Source organism: Stegodyphus dumicola, chromosome 1, assembly GCF_044657685.1.
Source record: "Stegodyphus dumicola isolate Sdum_Otavi_A_Nest chromosome 1, ASM4465768v1".
Taxonomy (NCBI): Eukaryota; Metazoa; Arthropoda; class Arachnida; order Araneae; family Eresidae; genus Stegodyphus; species Stegodyphus dumicola.
This window is the reverse complement of record NC_140768.1, coordinates 283,621,129-283,633,171: the sequence shown is the minus strand read 5'-3', so window position 1 is coordinate 283,633,171 and position 12,043 is coordinate 283,621,129. Positions and strand designations below refer to the sequence as shown.

At 32.0% G+C, this 12,043-nt stretch overlaps 1 protein-coding gene across 1 annotated transcript in view; it reads left to right on the top strand.

The window, feature by feature from the left end:
* Positions 1 to 1,160, top strand: part of LOC118198000 (venom allergen 5-like) — a 28,393-nt gene extending 27,233 nt beyond the window's left edge. The window contains exon 8 of the mRNA XM_035369584.2: positions 777 to 1,160. The gene's annotated coding sequence lies outside the window, so the exon portion shown is untranslated. The remainder of the gene's footprint in view (positions 1 to 776) is intronic.
* The last annotated feature ends 10,883 nt before the right edge of the window (positions 1,161 to 12,043 follow it).

Below are 12,043 nucleotides of genomic sequence, written 5' to 3'. Positions count from 1 at the left end.
CGCAGTTGCTTCGCTTTGTAATTGGCTTTCAATGGTTACATTAAGAAACGATTTACATTAAGAGCTAGGTTTACTTTCAAACGTCGCGGGCTCTGCTGGAAGCAACCTGTTAAATCCCATCATCTGGCATGATTCAGATAAAATCACTTATTGAATTTTCAAAATTTGGCTACTTCGATCTTACTTTCTTCAATTTTTAACGCAAAGAAACATTTCTGGGTTATGCTAATTTTCCGCTTTTTTGTTTTTACCCTTTTAGACATCAATCTATTTTAAATTTTAATAATGCGTTTAAACCAGCATTTCTATATCTCTCCAAACGAATTTTACATTCTCATGTTGCAGTAAGTATGAAAGCAACAAGGGCAATCTAGTTAGTCAGAGAAGCGGAGAGCAGATATGATATTTTGAAGATGAAATCCTGGCTCACATTGATTTAGTTTTAATTTAACTTTATTTTTAATGGTTACTATTAAGTTTCGATTTGAAATTTGAAGCTGTTATTGGTATGTAGTAGGTATCTCCGTCAAAAGTGTTATGTAAGAATCATAAGATATATATTAATTGTGAAAGGATGCAGTTTAGAGCGATTTATTATATAAAGTTATTATTTTTATTTTTAGGATGGAAAGGTAAATAATTAAATTAAAACGAAGGAAAAATTAAAACTAAGGAATTATTTCAAACTGAAGTTAAAATTTTGCTTCTGTACTCTTTATCTTATGTATGTATGTAAATATAAACTGCATTAACACTAATTTTGTGTTTAATTTCAGATTTATCAGACGGAATAATCTCAAGAGAATCTACTATTTTAAAACAAGAAATAACAAATTTAGAAGCGTCTGGAATTTTTGGAAGATTTTTTTTCCCCTAGAAAGTCCGTACTGTTTTTACGCTTTATGGCATATTCTTCTGCGAATAAAAATTTACTGTGCCTACATTTGAGTAAAATCAAGAAAATATATAATACTTTGATTTACTTAGATTTATTACACATTTTTACCTAGTTCATAGATTTCAACATTTCTTAATTTGTGAAAATTTTTAAGTTACATATTTAGAACTGTAAAAAAGTTAGATTTGTTTCTCTAGAAACATTGGATTATTCTCATATGTTGCAAGATTTTGAAATATTGTAATAAAATTATGTAATTTGATACAGCTGTACATTGTTTTCCTTATTACTGTTTTACGTTAACATACGCCTAGAATTTCAGAATAAAGGTTTAATAAATCTTGAATTTTTTCCAATGGCAGATTATGAACAATTACAAATGTAACTCAGTCCATTAATCTATACAAGACCAGATGTGGTGGTCTCTTTATTATGGAGGCAGCTAATAGGTGGGCCACCTTCACCTTTCCTATGAAGGGACGGACAGTTACAACCATGCCTTCTTCAGGATTCGAACCCAGGCCCTTCGGCATCGCAGTCAGCTTCCCTGACCGCTATACCGACTAGGCGACATAATTAATTAATTATAGTTATTTATAAATAATTTCTCCTGTTTCATTTTTGTGTAATTCTGTCAAGGCCTGTTTCAGAAATAACAGAAACAATAAATCTTGACGAGAATTTCTTAAGAGCCAGAAAATTAAGAATTTTTAACTGAAAAGAAGTAATAAAGAAGCTTCAATTGAGTTTTTTAGTTTAAGTGAAGCAAATAAAGGCCATCTGCCTAGGTTACATTAGCATTTTTACTATAGATCCCCAGGTGATTATAGTTGATGTTAGTTATAGTGAACAACTTAAAATTACCAACAGCATGAAAACAGAAAATTTACTAATTTTTACTGTGATCTATAATCAATTAATTACCTTTTTTAGATTTAAATTAAACTAATGTATTTTAAAAGGTGCATGTAAATAGTTTAAAGTTAACTCTAATCATCGGTGGTTTAAAATGTTTCTTGAAGTTAGTATACAATGAGCACCCCACATTTACGTTTGAATATTTTATCAATAATAAAGTAGGGACGGATTTCAAATTCCTATATAGCATAACATTAAGCGGGGATGCGGGCTAAACAGAGTAAAATGTTATTCCCATATTGTTCGGACATTAGAATAAAGGATATTCTAATGGCCGAACAATGTAATTCATTGCATTGTTTTAATGTCCAAACAGTTTAATTCTAATGTTCGGATCATTCATGTCCTAAAGTTCAGGAAAATGCAAAAGGTTTTGAAATATCCAAAATTTAAAAAATATTCTTTTGATACCGAGTTCGAAAAAATGAGAATATGCATATGAACGATAGAAGGCACCTTAAAAAAAGGTGTCACTAGGGATATACGTGAAGTGCTAGGGAAATGTCCACACGCCATCTCATGCTTAACATAAAATTATGCAGTAGCTATTGAGGCAATTGATCCCACCCTTCTGATGAGGGTGCACTGATGAGGATATCCTTGCTCATCAAGAATTGGAGAATATTTTAGACCAGCATATCGCCTTTCCAGAGCATGCCAAATATTTTCAACGGAGTTTAGATCTAGAGAACGTGTTGGCTATACGAAGCGTTGAATATTCTCGCTGTCTAGACAATCCTGAACAGCGAATGTTCGATGGCGCATTGTCGTCCATGAGTTTTCCCGAAACCACCATGGAAAAGCAAACGTCAGGCAGCAGAACTTCATCAATGAGCCACATGTACGGGCCTGCAGCCACTGATCATAATACCGTCCCATACTATGATACTGCATCTCGGATATCGGCACCTTTCTGGATATTTTCTGTAAGATAAGCAATACCACTCTTACGCCAGATCATTTACAGTCTACAATCCTGTGACAGACAGAAATTCTCGTCTGAGGACAGTGCAGCCGTATGTAGACCAAGGGTAAAGTTCCCAACGCCATTGCAAAAGGGCTGTAGGGTACTCTCTGAGCAATGGGACACACCAACAGGTATGCCGCCGTGTCTGGCTACAGAAAATCCGTTGTCCTGTAGCAAAAAGAAACTCATTAGTCACCTGCTGAGCTGAAGTGAGCCAGTTTTTTTTTTTTTTTTTTTTTTTTTTTGGCGATAATGCAATGTACACTGCGGGGGAAAAAAAAAAGAGAACAGTTCGATATCTCCCGATCTATTGGGCCGATTGACGAAATTCAACTTGCGCTTTTCACGTCTCGAAAGCGGAACTGAGGCTATGTATTAGATTTATACATAGCATTGTGCTAATATGGATATTTTGACACAAAATCTGACTATTTCCCAAACAACATGCCAATTTTTTTCCATATTTCAATTCTACGACTCAGTCGAGTCGTTTTTAAAAAATTAGCTCTCAAAATTTTAGCTCCTCGATGTTAATTGAGTTTGGTATATATTTATTAATCTCTCTTTTTTTTATTAAACTTATTTGATTCCTCCTTACGCATTTCGAAATTCAGGTTCTTTCCAAATAAATTCACCCATTTTTTATGATTTATGTTTAAAATTTGTATTTTTTAATATTTTTTATAAATTTTTCGAAAAACATTTTGAATTATAATCTATGAAATTTTTACCATCATTTTAATGTAGATGTGTTTCTAAGCATACCTGCAAAAAATTAGTTTTTTATTCAAAATGTCCGAAGATATAGGTGAATCTATATATTGGCGCGTTTTGAAATTTGGCATATTTGATGAAAGCGATAAAACGTCAAATGTGCTTAGACATTTTGTTAAAATTATTTGAAAGTAGGAACGATGTGACTTTTTTTCCGTTCATGTACAATGTAAAAAAGTAGGAACGAGGTGCCGTTTTTCCGCTCCGGCATAATAGAAAGGACAAGAAATAGGTTGCTATATATTAAGACGCTCGCCAAGTGAATTATTCTTGGCGCAAACTGAAAAAAAAAATTGCGCCAAGATAAATTTTTGAATTTCTCTGTAAATTTTGCACCACATTTTATAAAATTTTATTTCTAGGCATAATTTGAGTCGTAGAACCGAAACATGGAAAGAAAATGATATGTTATTTCAGAAAAAGTCCGATTTTGTGTCAAAATACCTATGTTAGAATAACGCTGTATGTAAATCTAATATATATCCTATATCGCGCTTTCGAGACATGAAAAACGTAATTTGAATTTCGTCAATCGGCCCAGTAGAACGGGCAATATAGAACTGTCTGCCCCCTTTTTTAGTCCAAAGGGGCTTTGTCCTTGAAGAACTTGTTTCCCTTTTGCGATTTTGCGTTGAATCACTTTAAATGTGCGTTTCACTTTTCAAACTGTTGCCACCAAATGTTAGAGTCCTGCATTATATTTGAAGAAATTAAATAATGTAAAATCTGCATAAATGTACGCATATTTCTCGCATTGTGATAAAACAGCGGTACCTAGAGCCATCGAATTTTGAATGATGTAATCCTCCTATGAATATGGGCATGGAGAAAACCAAATTTGAAATTTGGAATTTGTTTTATTATCGATTTCATATTGTGTAAAACTTTAACGAATTTTTGAGTAACAAACTCAACGATTTAAAAGCGAGCAATGGCAACACTCTACGGTGAAGGGAACCTTTTAATCTTCAGCGCGCGGAACTGTGTATCGGAAATTCTAAAGATAGGCTCATTTTAAAATTATTTTGCGACATTGCTATTGAACTGAATTTTATGGTTTAAGTGCAAACATGATATTTAATAAATAAAGGTAACACACAAAACGTTAAAAAACTTTGGACTTCATTTAAAATCTGAAATCTTTCAAATTTTTTTATTATTGTTATTTTTTTTTTCTTCGCAATGTAAATTATATTTTTAGCACAGAACAGATAAAAATAGAGTTTATAATTGAGAATTGATTACGTTTTAGCTTTTGCAATTGCTTGCTATTATATACGGTGTCCATATATGTCCTTATACGGCTTCATTTTCGCTACTGTTAATCTTAATACTTAAGTATATATTTACTGTTGCAGTAGAAAAAAGATAGTTATGAGAAATTCAATTAAGGATTACGTAACCGAATTATTCTTGACAATTCCAATATTTAATCCTCGAGAGTTACGGGTTGCGCCCTGAAATACTAAAGTTCCTCAAAATGTCATGAATAAATGGTACTTTCATGATTATAATTAAAAAAACAACTCTCTCACTTTGCACGTTGATTCCTGTTCTTCCAAAATACAACCAACCCGAAATGGGATACATTCAAAGCTGGTAGAAATTTTCATGTGTAAAGAATAAGAAAGCCACCCTTCTTTACTGAATTTTACGCCTATAACGTTAAGAGGGTTTTAGACTACTTTTAAAAGTATATTCACTTAACAGCACACCGCTAAGAATTACTTCACAAATTTTCCAGTAGAGTTTCCTGCGTGTTCTTTATTTTCGCATAATTTTCTAGTCTGAGCGAATATGTGTCAGGAGAATCAAAAGGAAGATAGAATAGTATTTAAATTATTTGTTAGTAAAGTATAAGATACTTGTCACAACTTCAAATGCTAACTAAAATAACAACCCTCAGTTAAACACACAGATAATTTTCTGTTCTAATAAAAATAATTCGTACATGAAATTTATTAACTTTCTGGCAAATTACTCATAAAGAATATAATATCCCTTAATTGTAGAACTCTCGCAATGATTTTTAACTGAAAATTTTCTGTGTAGTTTCAGTTGACAATTATTCTTACTACAGCAATTAAAAAATCATATTTTATTCACTTTACTTTTAAGAAAATCTGATATGGATACCACATGGCATCCTTGTACAGCCCGTTAAATTATACATATTTTTTTTTTTTTTTTTTTTTTTGCTGTACTTCACTTAAACTTATTTCTTGGAACTATTCTGACTTAATAAACAGAAGGCAAGTTGAAAATGATATCAGAAATTGCAAATTTGAAAATTAACTATTCAGGTCAATTTTTATCAGTCAAACTTCTAATTTTATTTTTTCATAAACAGTATGAAGCTTTCCCAAATATAGGTATAAAAATCGGGATATTAAAAGTTATATTTTGTTATTTGTAGGAAATGAATTTTTGCAAATTTGACATTGCCAAATCATGAATATTTTTGTCATTTAAAAACTCTGTTAATGGAAGTATATCACTACTATCCAAGATTGCGAAAATAAATGCCGGGTAAGAACTTTAAGTCGGGTAAGAGGATGGTTATATACGTTTATATATATATAATTTATTTACTAAGGAAATATTGATTATATTATCTCCTAATATGAGTTTAGTAGAATGTATCGAAAATGAGGGAACCCATATGTAGTTTAATTCCGAAAATTGTGTTTTAAAGTAACTTAAATGTAAATCATGAAAAAAAAAAAAAAAAAAAAAAGTTTTAAGAGGACTTGATTTTAAATCATGAATAACAAAATTTCAAACTTTGAAAAAGAAATTAAAAATAAAAAAAACAAGTAATTATTGCTATTGATCGGAAATTAGGTGATTTTTGAAAGGGAACAAACCAACTCCCGTTCAATGAACAGTAATTAATAAATGCGAAGGTGTTTCGTCTTTTACTCGAGTCAGAATGATGATGCCAAACTGGCAAATTAAGTTAGGCCAAAATTGTAGTTCCGCGAAGTGATGGGATTTAGAACCAAAGTAGAGTACCAAAGAACTCATTCTGAATGAAGCATTTTTGCCAATATAAGATTCTTTAGAAATTTTGAGTGAAAAGCCAATTTATATAGTAAAATTTACAAAAGACTTGAGTAAATGTCCCCCGACACCTTCGCTTTTATGCATATTAATTCAAGACTACTTTTTTTTTATAAAAAGAAACATAATAATAAGTAGTAATCTTAATTGGAATTATGAAATAGAACTCAACGTAATCGAAATAAAAATGAGAAAATAAGAAACATAAAAATGCTATCTTTTCAAAAACAAATAAAATATTATATATCAAGTTATTTCTTGGAATTCTTATTATATATCAAGTTGAAAAATTGATATATAATAAGAAAGTAAAATGTGAAATGTACCTGAAATATAAAAGGCCAGAAAATGCATTATATATATATTGTTACTAAATGCCAGCTGCGGTAAGATACCTTTCCCTCAAAGCGTGTTTAGGGTTGGCAGAAAATGGCAAAAAAGGCAAGACTGCATTTGGTGCAAAATCGCCCATTTGACGACGTTTCGCGACAGACTTGGCGAGATTCCATAAACGGAGTGAGAACATTCTAGAACGAATTCGTACCGGTTTTCCCCAGAATGTTCCGTAAGGGAAGTAAAAAAAGCTATATAAACAAAGCTTGTACGCGAAGTAGCAGTGTATCGTCAGCTTTATCGGGAAGTACATCGTGAGTTTTACCGTGAATAGTATCTTGAATGTTTTGAACTCTAAGAGCGATCGGCCGAGTTGGGAGTTGTATTTAAAGTTTTGTCATATTTTTTTTCAGTCGTATTTTAGCTGTCTTCACCGTTATAGCCTGATAACCGGAAGGATGTGTTGCTGATTGTTTCAGCCTGTTTATCATAGTTTTTCGATGATTGTAAACGTGTCTTTGAACGCTTCTGCGAATACTGACAAATAAATTGTGTTTTGATTCTTCGTCAAGTGTTGTCGTCAATCACTCCAGATCCACAAACGTGTAGCTGTTGTATTCCGTATACACATGAGGTGTAAACGGAGAGAAAAATACAAAGTTTAAACTGTTCTACTTTAATAACTGCTTATTAACTAAGCTGTTGTGATTACTATGAAAAATAGCTAGCCAGGACTTGGCACGAAATTGCTGTGCAACCCCACAAAAATATGATAATCCATACACAGTTAGTTCACAGGATAGTTTATACAGTCCTTGCACGCACTATACTCCATCATCTCTGGCCCAAAGCTAAAAAAAATCTTCAAATCCTGGCTGAACACTATTAAACACCCGGAAGACTATCTTCTTTTAGTACTCCTATAAGCCTATCTGCCTATCTTCAGTGGGGCCATCTGCCTGGTGGCTCCCGCTGTAAAAAAGCACATTTGCTTTCGTCCACGTCTACTGCTCGTCTGATACGGTGCTGGTAGCAACGTGGAGTAACACGCATTCCATTATCTCCTCGTTGGGTGTAACTTCTTAGATATATACATGTACATTTAAGCTTAGCACTGGAGATTGCAATAAAAAAGGGAGGTGGAAAACTAGAAGTTATTAGAATCCCATTGTGAAAATTTCAGCTTTCTCTGGCTAGTCGTTTTCGAGTTATTCGAGAGAGATACATTAATACATACATACTACATAGATACGTACAGACGTCAGAAAAAACTACGAGCATACTTCAGGAATATTTCTGTTGAATCCATATTAAACATATTTCATTATCCTTTTGAAAAAATAAAAGTCCTTTATACTGCCTGTATGTACAAGCATTACTCAAAAAAATCGTCCAAATGGATTTGGGAACGGTCAGAATGGATATTCCCGTTGAAATATGATACCCGAAATTTATCGCAATTACAGTTCTTCCATTACTTCGAACAAGGGAGAAAAAATGCAGTTCACCGTAATAATTAGCCCAAATATGTAAACAAATTTTTGCTATTTGGAGTTTCATTGGATTTCTGTCTTTCATTATCAAAAGATTGTTGTTATAATGGTGAACGCTGTCGAAGTGTAGCTCTTGAGGTGAAAATTGTAGGGCTTAGTCGAATGGTACTCGAAATACGTTTCTCCGTGCATCAGAGAGAAACGGAGTGACCCATACTTCATTTCACATTCCTTTGTTGAAAACTGCGAAACACATCCTACAGACGTGTAACTAAGAGGTGCCCGGGGCGCATTTCCTATCATTTGTCACCAAATGATGCAAAATATATAACAATTTTAAAAATTTTCGATTTATAAAAATCATTTATATAACATATAAACAGAAACAGTTGTTAAATTTTAGAATAAATCGGGAAGAGTATTTCAGGTTTGACACAAATTTCTACTGATCAACAAGGATTTCACTTAAAGTTCGATGGCTTTACTCTTAGTTTTAAAGTCTGAAATGCGAACTAAGAGCAAACAAGTGTAGATCCTATGTGACCACAAAGTCCGACTTGGGCGAAGGAGAAAGAAAATACATTTTTTACTTCCTTGTACGAAGTAAAGGAAGTATTATAATCACGAAAATTTCTGGGTTCCATATTTCAACAAAAATATCCATTTTGACCGATAGCGAATGCAATTTAACGGTTTTTCGCTTGATATCTATACGTAAAGACAGAATAAAGGACTCTTTTTCCCCAAACGAATCATAAAATCGATTTAAAATGGATTCAGAGGAGATTTTTTTTCGTGGCGTCTGTACGTACGTACGTATGTATGTACCTCGCACAACTCAAAAACGAGTAGCCTCAGAACGTTGAAATTTTGTCTATAGGACTGCTATAATAGGTAGTTGGGCACCTCCCTTTTTTGGTTGCAATCGGCCTCACTAAAAGTATACATATATATATATATATCCAAGCTGTTATTCGGCTCAGTGAGCTCTTTTTTTTTTTTTAAATTTTCGTTGGTAAATTCCGCATTGTTTTTGCTTTAAAAATGACTGAATGATCTTCCGGTTAAGGTTTTTATGCCTTTAGTTAATCTGCATGCAATAGTTGTAGAATTATAACAATTTAAAAGTTGTTTAAGTGCTGCTAAGCCTAATTTTTGTTTACCATAACAGACATATTTGTTTACAGTTGAAACGTAGCATAATGGTGAATTCACTTTCTGCACCTTCACTGTCATTTTGCCGGAGTGGGGCGAAAATTAAACTTTCATTTTTGCGCACCGAAAAATCTGCCTCGTTGCCTGCTGGCCGCATTGCTTGCTCTTGCGTAGGAGGTTCAGAACTCCTTCCACTCCTCCTCATGATTTTCAATATTTAGCGTTAGGAAAGTTAGTTTAATTTCTCGCCGGTTAAAATAATATTTTGGAAGCGAGAAGGGAATTATATTTGGCAAAATTTTCGGTTATCTAACTCTTTGTTGCATTAAATTTTATTTTGATTTCAGTTACATTAATCAACATAAGAAACAGATAAAAAGTGGCTTTTAGATTAGGCAAACGATATAAGCATCAACCATTTTAGCATCTTGAATTTTATTTGATAAACAAGTTTTTAAAACATTTATCTTTCTCTTTTTTTATCAGATTCCTTAAATACATTGTTACGAATTTGAAGTTCTTCTTGCCGCTAGCATTTATTTCTTTGATCTTTTGGGGCAATTCTGCTCTCGGCGTCAGTTGAAATCGTCTGGGCAGCCATGAAGAGAGCTTGTCTGTTCTGTTCTCGATACGAAACTATGTAATTGTAATTGTAAATACCTGTATGTATTAATGTTTGTATAATGTGAAAATTAAAATTTTAAAATATCTTTTCATTAATATAAATACATAAATAAATGTACAAGCAAAGAAAAATTTTCTTTTAAATTTCTAAAAAAATATTATTTTAATTATAAGTTCATTATAAGTCTTTTGATAATGTAAGTATATCAACTTCAAATGCTCGAAAGCCCGAAAAAACAATCAAGCTCGAGCTCGAGCTTAACCGAGCTTCAAATCGTCGAGCTTTACCAAACCCTAATCTGAACTAATGACCAATATAATATGAGAATTAAGTCAAATACGTGTGTTATGTATGATGTCATAAATATGTCAAGTATCAGTAAGTATTTTAAGAATGATTAGTAAATTAAGCATAGTAATTAAGCCAAGAAACCGAAATTTACTGGATAGTTATCTTTTTAATAAATATATTTAATTTAAATGTAGCACGGATTGTAGCGGCAACGGATCTATTTCTAATACCATTTGCATGGAATTCCATCTAATGTTGCATGACGAAGGGAATATGGAGTAATTTATGTTTTTCACATTACTAACAGCAAAAAATAAAAAGAATAATAAAAGTTACAAAAATATAAAACCTGAAAGCTTCCTGATTTTATATTACCCTCAAAGGGGCGTTTTTTTAACGTTTTGTGTGCTACCTTTATTAAGTATCATGTTCTTCTTATTTAAATCATATAAAATTCAATTCAACAACAGTACCATTGCTCTCTTTGAAATCGTTGTGTTTGTTAATCAGAAATTCGTTAAAGTTTTGCAAAATATGAAATAGGTAATAAAAACAAATTCTAGATTTCAAATTCGGCATCCATGCTCGGGTGAAAGATTACGTTATTCAGAATTGGATTGATTTAGGTACCGTCGTTTTTTCACGTAGCGAGAAACGTACATACATTCAGGCAGATTCTTCATTATTTAATTTCTTTAAATATAATACAGAGGGATAATATTCAGTGGCAACAATTTAAAAAGTGATTCGCCGTTTATAGTGAAACGTCAAAAAATCCCGTTTTGAGACTAATAGCCAGTCCGGGTTACCGCCCCTTTGGGATAAATAATAAATTATCTTCTAATAGTATATTTAGAATTTTACTTTGATTTTTAATACTTCTTACTAGTAATCTTAAATAATCTGTAATAACTGCTGAATATTACAACTTCATATCAAGAAGAAGAAGGTTTTCATTTGAGCTACTAAAACAACGTAGAAGCCAATTACTGCAAATTTTTTACTGCTATTCAGATTTATGGCTCCTATATTACCAATTACTATTTTTCACTTTTATGGGACACGTTATAAAACTAAAGTAGGTTATAAATATTGAAAAAATTAAAATTCTAATGTAGTGCTAATTCATATTTTCATAGAAGTAAAAATCAGAGCGAACCAGTATGATAATAAAACCCAGTTTTATGTAATAAAATAAAAGATGAAATAAAAGGAATACGCAATTAATAATGTAATTGTAACTCATTATTCCTTTGTTTGCAAAAAATAATAATCAAAATTCAACTTTATATTTCATACCAATTTGGTGGCAGGTTTCGAAAGAGAAGTACGAGCTTCTACGTGTTTTGAAATAACAGAAATTAATAGATACTGAAAAATAAATTTATAATTTCTGAGAGTTATAACTTCTCAAAATTTCCTCCAATATTTTTTACTAAACTTTTAATATCCATATACTCTCAAAATATTTAGTGCAGACAAAAATTAGATGCTATGAAAATCATAAAATATGCTCCCATGGCAAT